This window comes from Anguilla anguilla, chromosome 4, assembly GCF_013347855.1.
Source record: "Anguilla anguilla isolate fAngAng1 chromosome 4, fAngAng1.pri, whole genome shotgun sequence".
In the NCBI taxonomy this organism is placed as follows: Eukaryota; Metazoa; Chordata; class Actinopteri; order Anguilliformes; family Anguillidae; genus Anguilla; species Anguilla anguilla.
In genome coordinates, this window is record NC_049204.1 from 28,400,513 (window position 1) to 28,411,254 (window position 10,742).

At 36.5% G+C, this 10,742-nt stretch overlaps 1 long non-coding RNA gene across 2 annotated transcripts; it reads right to left on the bottom strand.

Moving 5' to 3' along the window:
• Positions 1-234: 234 nt before the first annotated feature.
• Positions 235-10,742, bottom strand: LOC118225197. Of its 2 annotated transcripts, XR_004764781.1 has the most exons (3): positions 10,597-10,742; positions 9,142-9,408; positions 235-779 (listed from the first exon to the last, which is right to left on the bottom strand). It is a non-coding gene; the product is annotated as an uncharacterized LOC118225197 (long non-coding RNA). The 2 variants fall into 2 exon arrangements; XR_004764780.1 differs by lacking the exon at positions 235-779 and having other exon boundaries at positions 8,228-9,408.

A 10,742-nucleotide genomic window follows, 5' to 3' on the forward strand; every position in this document is an offset into this window, starting at 1 on the left:
ACATTAAAATTAGATAAATAAGTTATGCAGTCCCAGGTCAGTTCCCCCTATAACAACAGTAAATTTAGAAAATAATCATTCTACACACCCCCCTCTCTCTTTCTCTCTCTCTCTGATTTGTTTCAGTAGCTTGTATTTATTTACTTTGGCTATGACAATTCACAATTTTGCAACTTTTAATTGAATGTTTTTAATATCCAGCATCAGTGTAAAATGGCTACATAGCCATTCTTCTTCTTCTTCAGAGAGTCCAGTGTTGTACAGTATGAATTGCAAGGGATTACAAAACTTTTTATGTGAATCCACCCAGAGGTAGACCTTCTAAGTTAGCAGTGAAATACATTCTCTCCATATTTAATTTTTAAAATCCACATTGCCTGCCTTGTCATGTTATTTCTGGTGACACTTCTTCCAACAAAGACAGGAAAAAAACTTTCCAGAAGTGAGGGACATGCTGAAAGCAGAAACATCAATGTCCAGTTTACTTAAGGATTGTGGTGTGAAACAAGCAATTGAGTAAATCTGTGATCTCCTGAATCATTGCTTCCGTCAGAGAGTGTCTTCATCTGGAACACAGGCTGAACTGCATGCAGCTTATTTGTAGGAGAGGAAAAATCCACGGAGAGACATGAATGTCCTTCTGTCATCTGTACCTTGTAGGCCAGCATCACTGCTGAACTATATAGGCTGATGCACATGACATTGAAAATGCACTATAAATATATGAAGTCCATTATTGCTGAGGTTGTTGCTTCCATCCCCATTCTCCACTATGAAAACTGGATAAAATAAAACTGAATTACAGCATCACCACTCTTAACAGGTGCCTCAAACAAATTAAACACATTTTGGTGGTAACTATTGAGAGTTGTGGGTAACTGAGCTACTAATCCCATATACATTCATCAGGCTCTATACATCATATCCATTGGGCAAATTAATCATCTGTCTTCAAAGTCTCAAGGCTTCACCACCATCCGTGTATCATACTTGAGCATATGCACTTGAAGGGTATGTAGATTAACTCAACACTTAGAGAAAAACAATTAAATCATGTAGGTGTGAACAGCAACCTCTTGTTACCAAGAGCATTAAAATAATATTTGCCCAAAGTCCAATTCTTCTACTTTTGTCTGGCTTAAGAGTTTGCTCCATATTTGGGCTTTTGTCTTTTTCAATGCAGAATAATAAATATGACAATATTCCTTAAGACATAGGCTTAAAGGATTGTCTGTGCTAATGCTGCATAACTAATATGGATACTTAAGTATTCAAATGCTTTAATGTTTCAGTCAGAACATACCCTACCATTAACTGCTGGTAGATAATATAAAAGATTCTTATAGATAAATCTTAGTGTTGTTCATTCAAAAAAGCATCTGACCATTCATCAGTATTAATGTAGAAAACAAGTTCACAACTGCTGTTATCTGCACACTCTTTCCAACAATATTTTTATCTCCGCCAAGGAGAAAATGTCCTGCAGTGGCATCAGTCTATCTCTCCATCCATGAATGTGCACAGTAAATTCCATCGCAATTCAGCCATTACTTTTCAAGATAATGGCTGAACTGCCATGAAATTTGCTGTGCATATTCATGTTCCCAAGAGGAAGAAATTGATTTTGGTGACCCCATGACCTTTCTTGTAGCGCCACCATCAGGCCAAACTTTCAATTTGTGTTCAACATATCTCAAAAAGTAATGGCCCGATTGCCATGAAATTTGCAGTGCACATTCATGTTCCCAAGTGGAAAAAAACTATTGATTTGGTGACACCATGACCTTTCCTTTAGCACCACCATCAGGCCAAACATATCTGGAAAAGTAATGACTGGATTGCCAAGACATGTTGTGCACATTCATGCGAGGGAAGATTTTTGTGCCTGTGATTTTTGTCTAGTTAAAACATGCTTTTAATTTATATGAGCTAGAAAGACCTTGTAATCTTAAATGTTTGATAAATGGATGGATTCTTAGTCCACTTTTGTACAATGATCCAAGGGTGTGGCATTTGGCTTTCACTTGCATTTAACACAATACACCATTATCTTAGAGAGGAAGAGTAGAGAGGAATACTATGGAATGGACAGTAAAGAAAAGGTAAAAAGAGAAGATTGTTTGTGTATGTTGTTTAATTGGGTCTGGGAATGAATTTTCTTTAAAGAGAGAACAGATATATTACGGATGGCATGCATCAGTAACCTTTTATAGATTTTATCAATATTATCCTATTCTCAGGTGTGACTCTCTTTGGAAATCAAATTCCATGCTGTAATGGTCATCGTGTATGCAAATCCCAGTCTCTATGGCATTTTATGCACCTGTTGCCGAATTGATGACGCACAAATCAAGCTCAGCTTAGGGAGCATGGACATGTAGCCCGTCATCGGCTTTTTTGTATATCACAGTAATTTGTTCGGTCATCTGTCATTTTCATAGCCACTCTACATGGCTTTCCAGCTTGGATAAAGATTGCTGGTCTCCCATTCTGGGTACTTGGCCATAATGTCGGAATATCTAGTTTGTTATGAACTAGGTTAAATATTTTAATAGTTCTTAAAGATTCCATGAGCCTAACCATGGAAATGAACAGAATAATCCTGTAATTACAACAGATTTTTCTTTGCTGTGTTTTATGGATGCTTGTGCACAACCTCAGGGGAATATTGAACAGGAAAAGGTCATGTAAAATAAGTAACGATGCCTAATCAAGCCTCTTAAGTTATGTTGACCTTGGTATAGGCTACGAAAATACATCAGCTGTACTCCATAAGGCAGATTGAGACAAAGATTGTTTAATGCAACAACTGATATCGATGTTTTACACAAATTGTTGTATATTATTAAGTGTGTGCTGGGATATTAGTATGTCTCAACAAACCTGTTAAAAACAGGTCACAGAAAGCCATTTTAACTTAAATTAGTTTTGGAGTATACATATAATTAAACAAATAATCATACATCTCAGAATCCATGAATGGAAAACTGCCACAAAATGTGACTGTACCAAGGTGTTTCTCATAACGTTAAACATCAGCTATGGATGTTAATGCTATATTTTAAATGAATTAGTTTAAGCAATATGTCTTGTGATTATGCTTCTGTCATAAGAACCTTTAATTTAACATCACTTACAGAAAGTACATTTCAGCTCTACACTCTTAATCTTTCAATCAAGTATAATGTAGTTATACTGGGTAAATTAAAATTGGGCACCTTAAATGTAAGTCCTATCTATAACATTTGTGTGTGCAATAGTCAAAAACCTCATCTTCACAAGTAGATATTACTTCAGATACTAATTGGTCCCTGAGCAGCCAATTGTCCAACTACTTTTGGCCCCCAAAATGGGGGAGACCATGTATAAAAAGGGTTGTAATTCCTACATGGATCACTGGATATGGATGTAAATACTTATGGATTGCACTATATACAGTATGTATACACAAATGTATGTACAGGTAGTGGCCAAACATAATTAAATGTTTTGATCTGTAATTATGTATTGTGAATTTTCCTGGAATAGTTTGGGTACACACATCTGCTAAAAAAAAGGCAAGGTCAATGTTAATCACTACTTAATGATTATGAGCAATCACCTTCTTCCCAGTGTATCATTTCTTTCCTGCTGGGAGAGGTGTCTTCCGGGGTGACAATGCTCCTATTTGAGTATGACAATGATGTCCACATGCCATGGCTTTCTTAGTCACTAGATGTGAACCCAATCTTATGGCATTTATTCTAGAATGATGTCAGCATTCTCTACCTGCACTACATGCCAAGGCATGAGTTTACTGATTATCTCATGTAAGAAAAGCACAACATTCCTTCTGCAAAATTCCAATCCATTGCCATTTTTGTGCAATGTGCAAGAATACCCTTATTCTTAAAAATGTTCCTATGAAAAAAGCAATATGGGGTACGCGACATGTGCAATTCAGGCTAATAGCAAACAAATAACTGATCTGTCACCCAGAGACATTCAGTCCTAGCTATGTAGACCCAGGCACAAGAAAGACAACCTCTCACCCACAAAGGGCACAAAGGACCACTTCAGCTTGACAATCAAGAGGCTCAAATGAGGCACACATGATAGACTTCAATACTCACTCCAGGTCCCAGGTGGGAGGAAATGTTGCGGCCTATGCCACCAGAAAAACTGCCTAATCAGGTGGATATCGTCAGCAGACAGTCCTGGGGATGCGCGAGCAGCAGTCCTCTCTAATTGTAGCCGGACTGTCCTCTGTCAAATAGCACCCGTAAGAACGGGAGGATTATAGTGTTTGCACAGAACAAGGTATGCATAGACTGGAACAAGCTCCATCTGTAGGACTACTGCCTAACCTTGCATTGCCTTGTCCCAGGGAGAAAAACAGAGGGCTCTGTGCTGACTCCTCTTGATGCAAAAGCATTGACTACAGCCATCCCAAAACGATCCCAGATGGACTGAAACACCTCTGGGTGAAGCCGCTATTCCCTGGGCCTGCATCTTTTTCTGGATAGCATGTTTGCTGCCAGGTTCTCCCAGCCAGACAAATACACAACCTTTACACACAGTTCCTCAATAAGAAAGTTTTAAGAGTTTACTGACTTAATATTGCAGTTCCCACCTTTTTAACTGTTACCGTAATTTATTTATTTTCATTTAAAATACTTTTTTTAATTATTCATTTTTATTTATCTAGGCTTAAAAGAAGAGGTGGTTTCAGACCTGACAATTGTTTTGTTTTTGATATATTACATACTGTGTAAGTACAGGGTTTCAAATTTCATCTGAAAAATTAAGCAAAAGTATTGTACTATGAGGGACCAGCGAGGTCATTTTATTAATATAATCTGCAGTGCCATTTTTATTCTAAGAGCAATGACTACCCCGCATGAAATTATTTCGACATTATTTTAATGCAGTGCGAAGCTTAGTTTATTTATAGATGGGTAAAGGGCAGAAGGCTGCTTTCACTTTCTCTTCCCCAAGTACATTTATGGAAATTATTTAATCTTGCTGGTCTATGCACTTTGTTTCATATTTTCACAATCTTTGCTTGAATTCATAAATTCAAGATTTGGTATCAGAGAGAGTAGTTTCCAATGAGTATCTATTCTGGGAGAGGCAATGCAGTACAAGAGCTTTGTTGCACAGTTGTGAATTAAAACCCTTCTTTGTATGACTATTGCAGTTTTTTTCTGCGTTGATTTGTGTTATTCCTTCTGCAGTGATTTATGAAAAGCAATTAGTATGAATAATGTTGGAGCTGGCTTATGCAAGAAGGCCAGCAAAAGGAACATGTATGAAAATATACCAAGGTTAATTATCTTGAAACTACAAGGGAACGCAGAACTAGTTCATCCATTAGAAAGAAATTACAAATGGGTATTGCTCGTTAGTATTATATTAACATTTACTTAAATTGATATGCATGGGAAAAGGTTATGGCGAAAAAGAGCCAAGCCCAATAGACACAGAGTGCAGGGCAAAACCAGATCCTAGGCGGAACAGCATTCCATCATAGGCCGCAAGATTTCTCTTCACAATGATAAATTATGTTTCCCTGGGTAACATTTTTGGACTGTAAGTGGAAAACTAGACTATCATTGGGATTCAGTCAACATTTTGTCCTTACAAAGCAATAATGTTTTTGTTAGTTCAGTAATCACTAAGACTAACTTTCTAAACTAAGTTTGTGAAGAAAGAGAGAACCACTTGCATTTATGTATAAGTGAATGTAAAGGATATATGAATACAGGCCTGTATGTCAGATAAGTTAAGACATACCTCACATTACCACATCTGTTCTCGATTCTTTTTTTAATTTTTAACATTTTTCCAGGCCCAAGGGCTGGACAAGAACAGTGAATGTCTTACTGGGTGACTCGCTCAATCGCTGACTCCCTAATGTTATAACGTGGCAATCGTTATAACAATCATTCACCTACGTGAAAAGAGAGTTCCATACTGTATTTTTACGAATTGTATGCACATGCACGCACATTTTTAGCAGTAAAATAGAATTGTATTATGCTCTTAAATTAAAATGGTGTTTCAAAATACACATCTTTAGAATGTTCGACTTAATCTGAAGAATGGGACTGTGCCGTCACAGAAGGGACCACTTTGTGCTCAGATTGCACAAGCAGATTGCAGTTACCCTACTATCCACTGGCAAATGCTCATTTAGTGTATGGAACCAGGAACAGACTGTAAAGAGACCTAACCCATTCTCAGCAAAAATGCACTCGAGGGGGTTTTTACATGGATGGACAGACAGAAACTAAGAAGTATTTGTTTTTGCAGCAAAAGATATTAATGCATTGACCAGACAACCAGGACTCATTGAAAGCATAGACCCTAGGGAGAGTTCAAAGCCAGGCACAGAAGATATAAAAAAGATATAAAGACTCTTAACAGTGGACAAAATGATGTCTAGATGCACTGAATGCCTGTTGCAGTAAATGTAATTCTTTTTCATTTAAAGTACATGAAGCCCTTCTCACAATTAAATGTTGAGAAAATATAGAAGAGTTTACTTTTTTATCTGGTGCTGCTATTCACCTGTAACTTGATAAGGCAGTGAAGCTAGATATGACAGTACTTGCAAAAGAAAGGATTGGCCTATATTTCTTGCCTTGACATCAGCGGTGTCACCTTCAGTTTGTAATGAAAATGGCGCTGTTGCTATTTCAAGGTCTAGACAACGTCTCCATGCCTGCATGTGCAGTATCTTTCCGGCTGTTATTTTTCCATTCTTACCTGACAGTAAAATAAATTTGTTTCAGGAACATCATTGATTTGATTCTTTTAAATGCATTTTAGGTTTCACGTTTCTCAACAATGATAAATCCTCAATTGTTTGTTTTCATGCAATGTTTTTCAATAACTGCACACCCTATCCAAAGAAAAAATATTTAATCTATAGCATATTATTACACAAAGGAAATACTACTGCACTGTTTTCCCAGAAGAAAGATAATTTTAAAATGTACTGAATGACTGTCTCATGTAAAACCTGTGAAGTCTAAATTTGAATGGCTGTCTTAATCAACATTATCAAAAAAGTAAATACTTACGTGCATTATATGTTTCATCCTCGGTGTTACAAGCATTCAAAAGAGGTGCTTTAAAGTGGACAATAAATTAACAAATGTGTATATTGATATATACCAACCATAGTAGCTATAATTTCACACACTTGCTATGGCAAGAAAGAAAATAAAATTAATCACACCAGTTTCAATTGTTTTTGCAAGGCATACTGAAGGATCGCACAAAAAAGAACAATTTTGCAAGTGTTTAAGTACAGGTGTCAAATCATATCTTCATCCATTCCTTTGGGGAAGACGGTATCAGATATGATTTCACATCAAAGTAACCCTTTCTTGCACCCTGAGATTAAAACTTTAGTAAGCCCTACATACACACGTCCTGGTTAAAACATTACAATGTATAGCCACTGAGGACCTGGGAGCACATTTTGCTCATGCTCAGTGAATTTAATTTTCAATGAATGTTTGCCAAGAGCCTAGAGTGTATGGATATTCAGAGAGATACAGTAGACCATTTCATTTGATAATTGTATGTACTTTTTGCCTGGGCTGCAACAGCGGGGCCGGCCCTACAAATGCGAATGTCTGTGACTGACTGACTGACTGAGTTACACCGCACATGTCTGTGACATCGGCTGGTTCAGTCCAGCCATATACTAGGTTTTAACCTGGTCTTGTTTACTTTCTCATGTATGGTTAGCAAGGATTCCTGCCTCTGACCTTTGCATTAAAATCTGAACAATTAGAGTGCTGAGGAATGTGTGGCAGAGTGTGAAGTTGTGATCATGGCACTGCTGGGTGGTTTTTAAGCCATTTAAGCAGTATTGGCTGTGTTTCGGGAAAGAAGGGAACCATCAGCACAATAAGACATTACATTTCTTTTCTTTGTAAATTGAATGTATGGTGGTGTGCACCTCCAAATGTTTCTAGCTTTAGTTCTTGCGATGCAGAGCAAAATGGTATAAACAGTCTAAATATGATGACATAAATATGATGAAATATAGATTTTTGAAATTTTTGAAATTTTTGAATATTATATTTCAAGATTATATATTTCATCTTATTTTATTACAGAAAATGTTAGCTGTGCAATGTATTGCTGTTAACAAGGTAACCACAAGCATGGCCTGTTACTTATTATTAAATTATAATAGCTAATTAAATTGTTTCTGAGGACCAAAATAAATGAATGAAATGTATTTTCATTTATGATTTGCATACAAAAAACATTTAGCTGAAATACTTGCAGACTTGAAAATATTCAAAATGTAATATTTCACCCTAATTTTTTAGGGTGAAATTTTAAACGGGAAGGGCCATGCCTTTGATTGTCCCTACTATAAATCAGTGCAAACACAGAATGGAATCAGGGACCACATGTGAACTGCAGAGTATTGAACCATACAATCTTTCTAGCAAAATATACAGTCTGTCATCCACCCTCCTGGCCATCTATGAACATCCAACACCCACACAGCTCATTACCATTTCAACTGTGATTACCTCAGGTCTTACAATAAGTACTACATTAAAACTATTGTATGGTGCACACCTCATTTTAAACAATGATGTGCTGATGATTTTAATAATATTTACATAATTATGGTGTGCAGACTAAGCATACACGTCAAACTTATGAAAAGATAATACATTTTACATGATATGACGTTCAAATTACTACTTCTAAACAGTTTGTGTTACTAATGGGACATTATTCCTATTACTACTTAAAAATTTTACATTGGTAAATTTTTAAAAAATTGAATGTAATTCTTTTTTTCTTTTTTTTTTACTTTGGATACCTGTCAATTTAATAAATAATGTGTGTCACAGTCGTTTGTTTGTTCCTTAAAATATTAATTGGAGTATTACCCAATGACTATTTATTTGTATATCTGCTAAGAAAAGTAATTCCTAATTTGCGTTCACACAGTAACAATAAAACATAGATTTAATTAGGTATTCTTTTTTTAAATGATCAATTAATTCATTAAATAAATATATTTTTCAAGATTTGTCTAATTCTTTTACATTGCATATTTTAATTCTATTTCAGCAGGCTAGCAAAATACAAATTACAAATTACATGCTGTCTTACCCAAAATGGTCAGGTCCCTTGGCAACCCACCAAATGGGCCACAAGAATGTGACATTTGCCAACCAGCCCTGCTCTGCTTCCTGTGCTGTGGATGCAGGAGGAGGTGACAGTGTGAACCTGCTGACTGTCCATTCCGTTTTTTTGGTGATGGTGTGAATCAGCTGCAAAATGATTTTGTCTCTTTCCTTCTCTACCTGCAGGAGCCCAGGCAGCAGACCCATGCAGCATGTGGGTCATCTGGTGCACTAGCCCTGCGTGATTCCCGCCCTGCGGAAGACAGTTTGAAGAACACTTGACAGGTAATACTTACAAGTAAGTACAAGTTAAAATCCTCAGCACATTCTGGTGGATATGGGTCTGATGAGGAACTACAGGTAAGACTATGCATGTTATCTCTACTGCGTTGTTCTAAATATTGTTATTAAAACAGTAGGCCTATAATAACATTTGAAGTCAAATCCATTTTTTTTAATTTTTAACACAAGTAGAATCCAGCATCATTGTCCTTATCATCAACTGTGAATGTAGCATTTCTCATCATGCACTTTTGGTTTAACAATGATCCTATAATTACTGTCAGTTTTGTGGTTCAAAATGTTTTTTGATTTGTAAAACTTTCAGTTTGAACCCATATGACATCTTGTTGCTTAAAAGTAGCCTAGTGAATACAGTAGTCTGGTGTCTATAACTCCCACCACCGTGTGGTGACAATTTTTCAGTGCATTGACAACACTAATGATGTCTTAGGTAGACAGTAGGAGGAAAATGATTATTGTAGTTTGTTGCCAAATCATGTATGAATACAAAAAGTTCCATGAACAGACAATAAACAGAAAGCACACCGATTTTATATAGGCTACATGCACACAAAGGGTGTAGATACATACATGTAGGGTATTGCATACATACGTTTGAGGTATTTACATCTATATTGGGTGATCCGTGTATGAATTACTGAGCTCAGCAGTGCTAGCTTTCCTAATGATGTTCCAAACAGTTGATTTTGGTTACCCTTATGTTTGGCCTACTTCTCTAACTTTTTTTCTCTTATTTCTCAGCCTCTTTATGTCCTCCTTGACTTTCATTGGCAAAACTCTGGTTCTCGTGATGACAAAGACCAATAACATACTCCGTGACGAGCAAGTAAGCCATTTTATTCGTATTTATTAAAGACCGCGCGACTCTGTTTTCAGAAAATGCCGGATTATTCCACGTTGGGGGTCAATTGCGTTTGTGTTAGGTATACTTCTGTTCTGATGATGTGATTATTTATTTTTCTTGTGTCAGATAAGGCCTGCTGCTGCAAGTTTGTAATGTTGCGTTTGTATGTGGTATTTCTACTGTTAGGTATCAAATGTCTAGCGTGTGAATGTTTCTGTTTAAATCTTTTGGTTGCATAACACAAATATCACCGCTATTTTCATTGACCGTTAAAACCATGTTAATCATACTCACTTCTGCGTCTCAGTTCCACGAACTGCCAAACGGAGCAAGATCACAAACCAACCTAATGTAGACGGGGGTAGATGGTAGCTACCACTGAAGTGTTTTCAGGGAATTTTTGTATTTATTTATAATTTGCGTGTAGATTATTTCAAGTG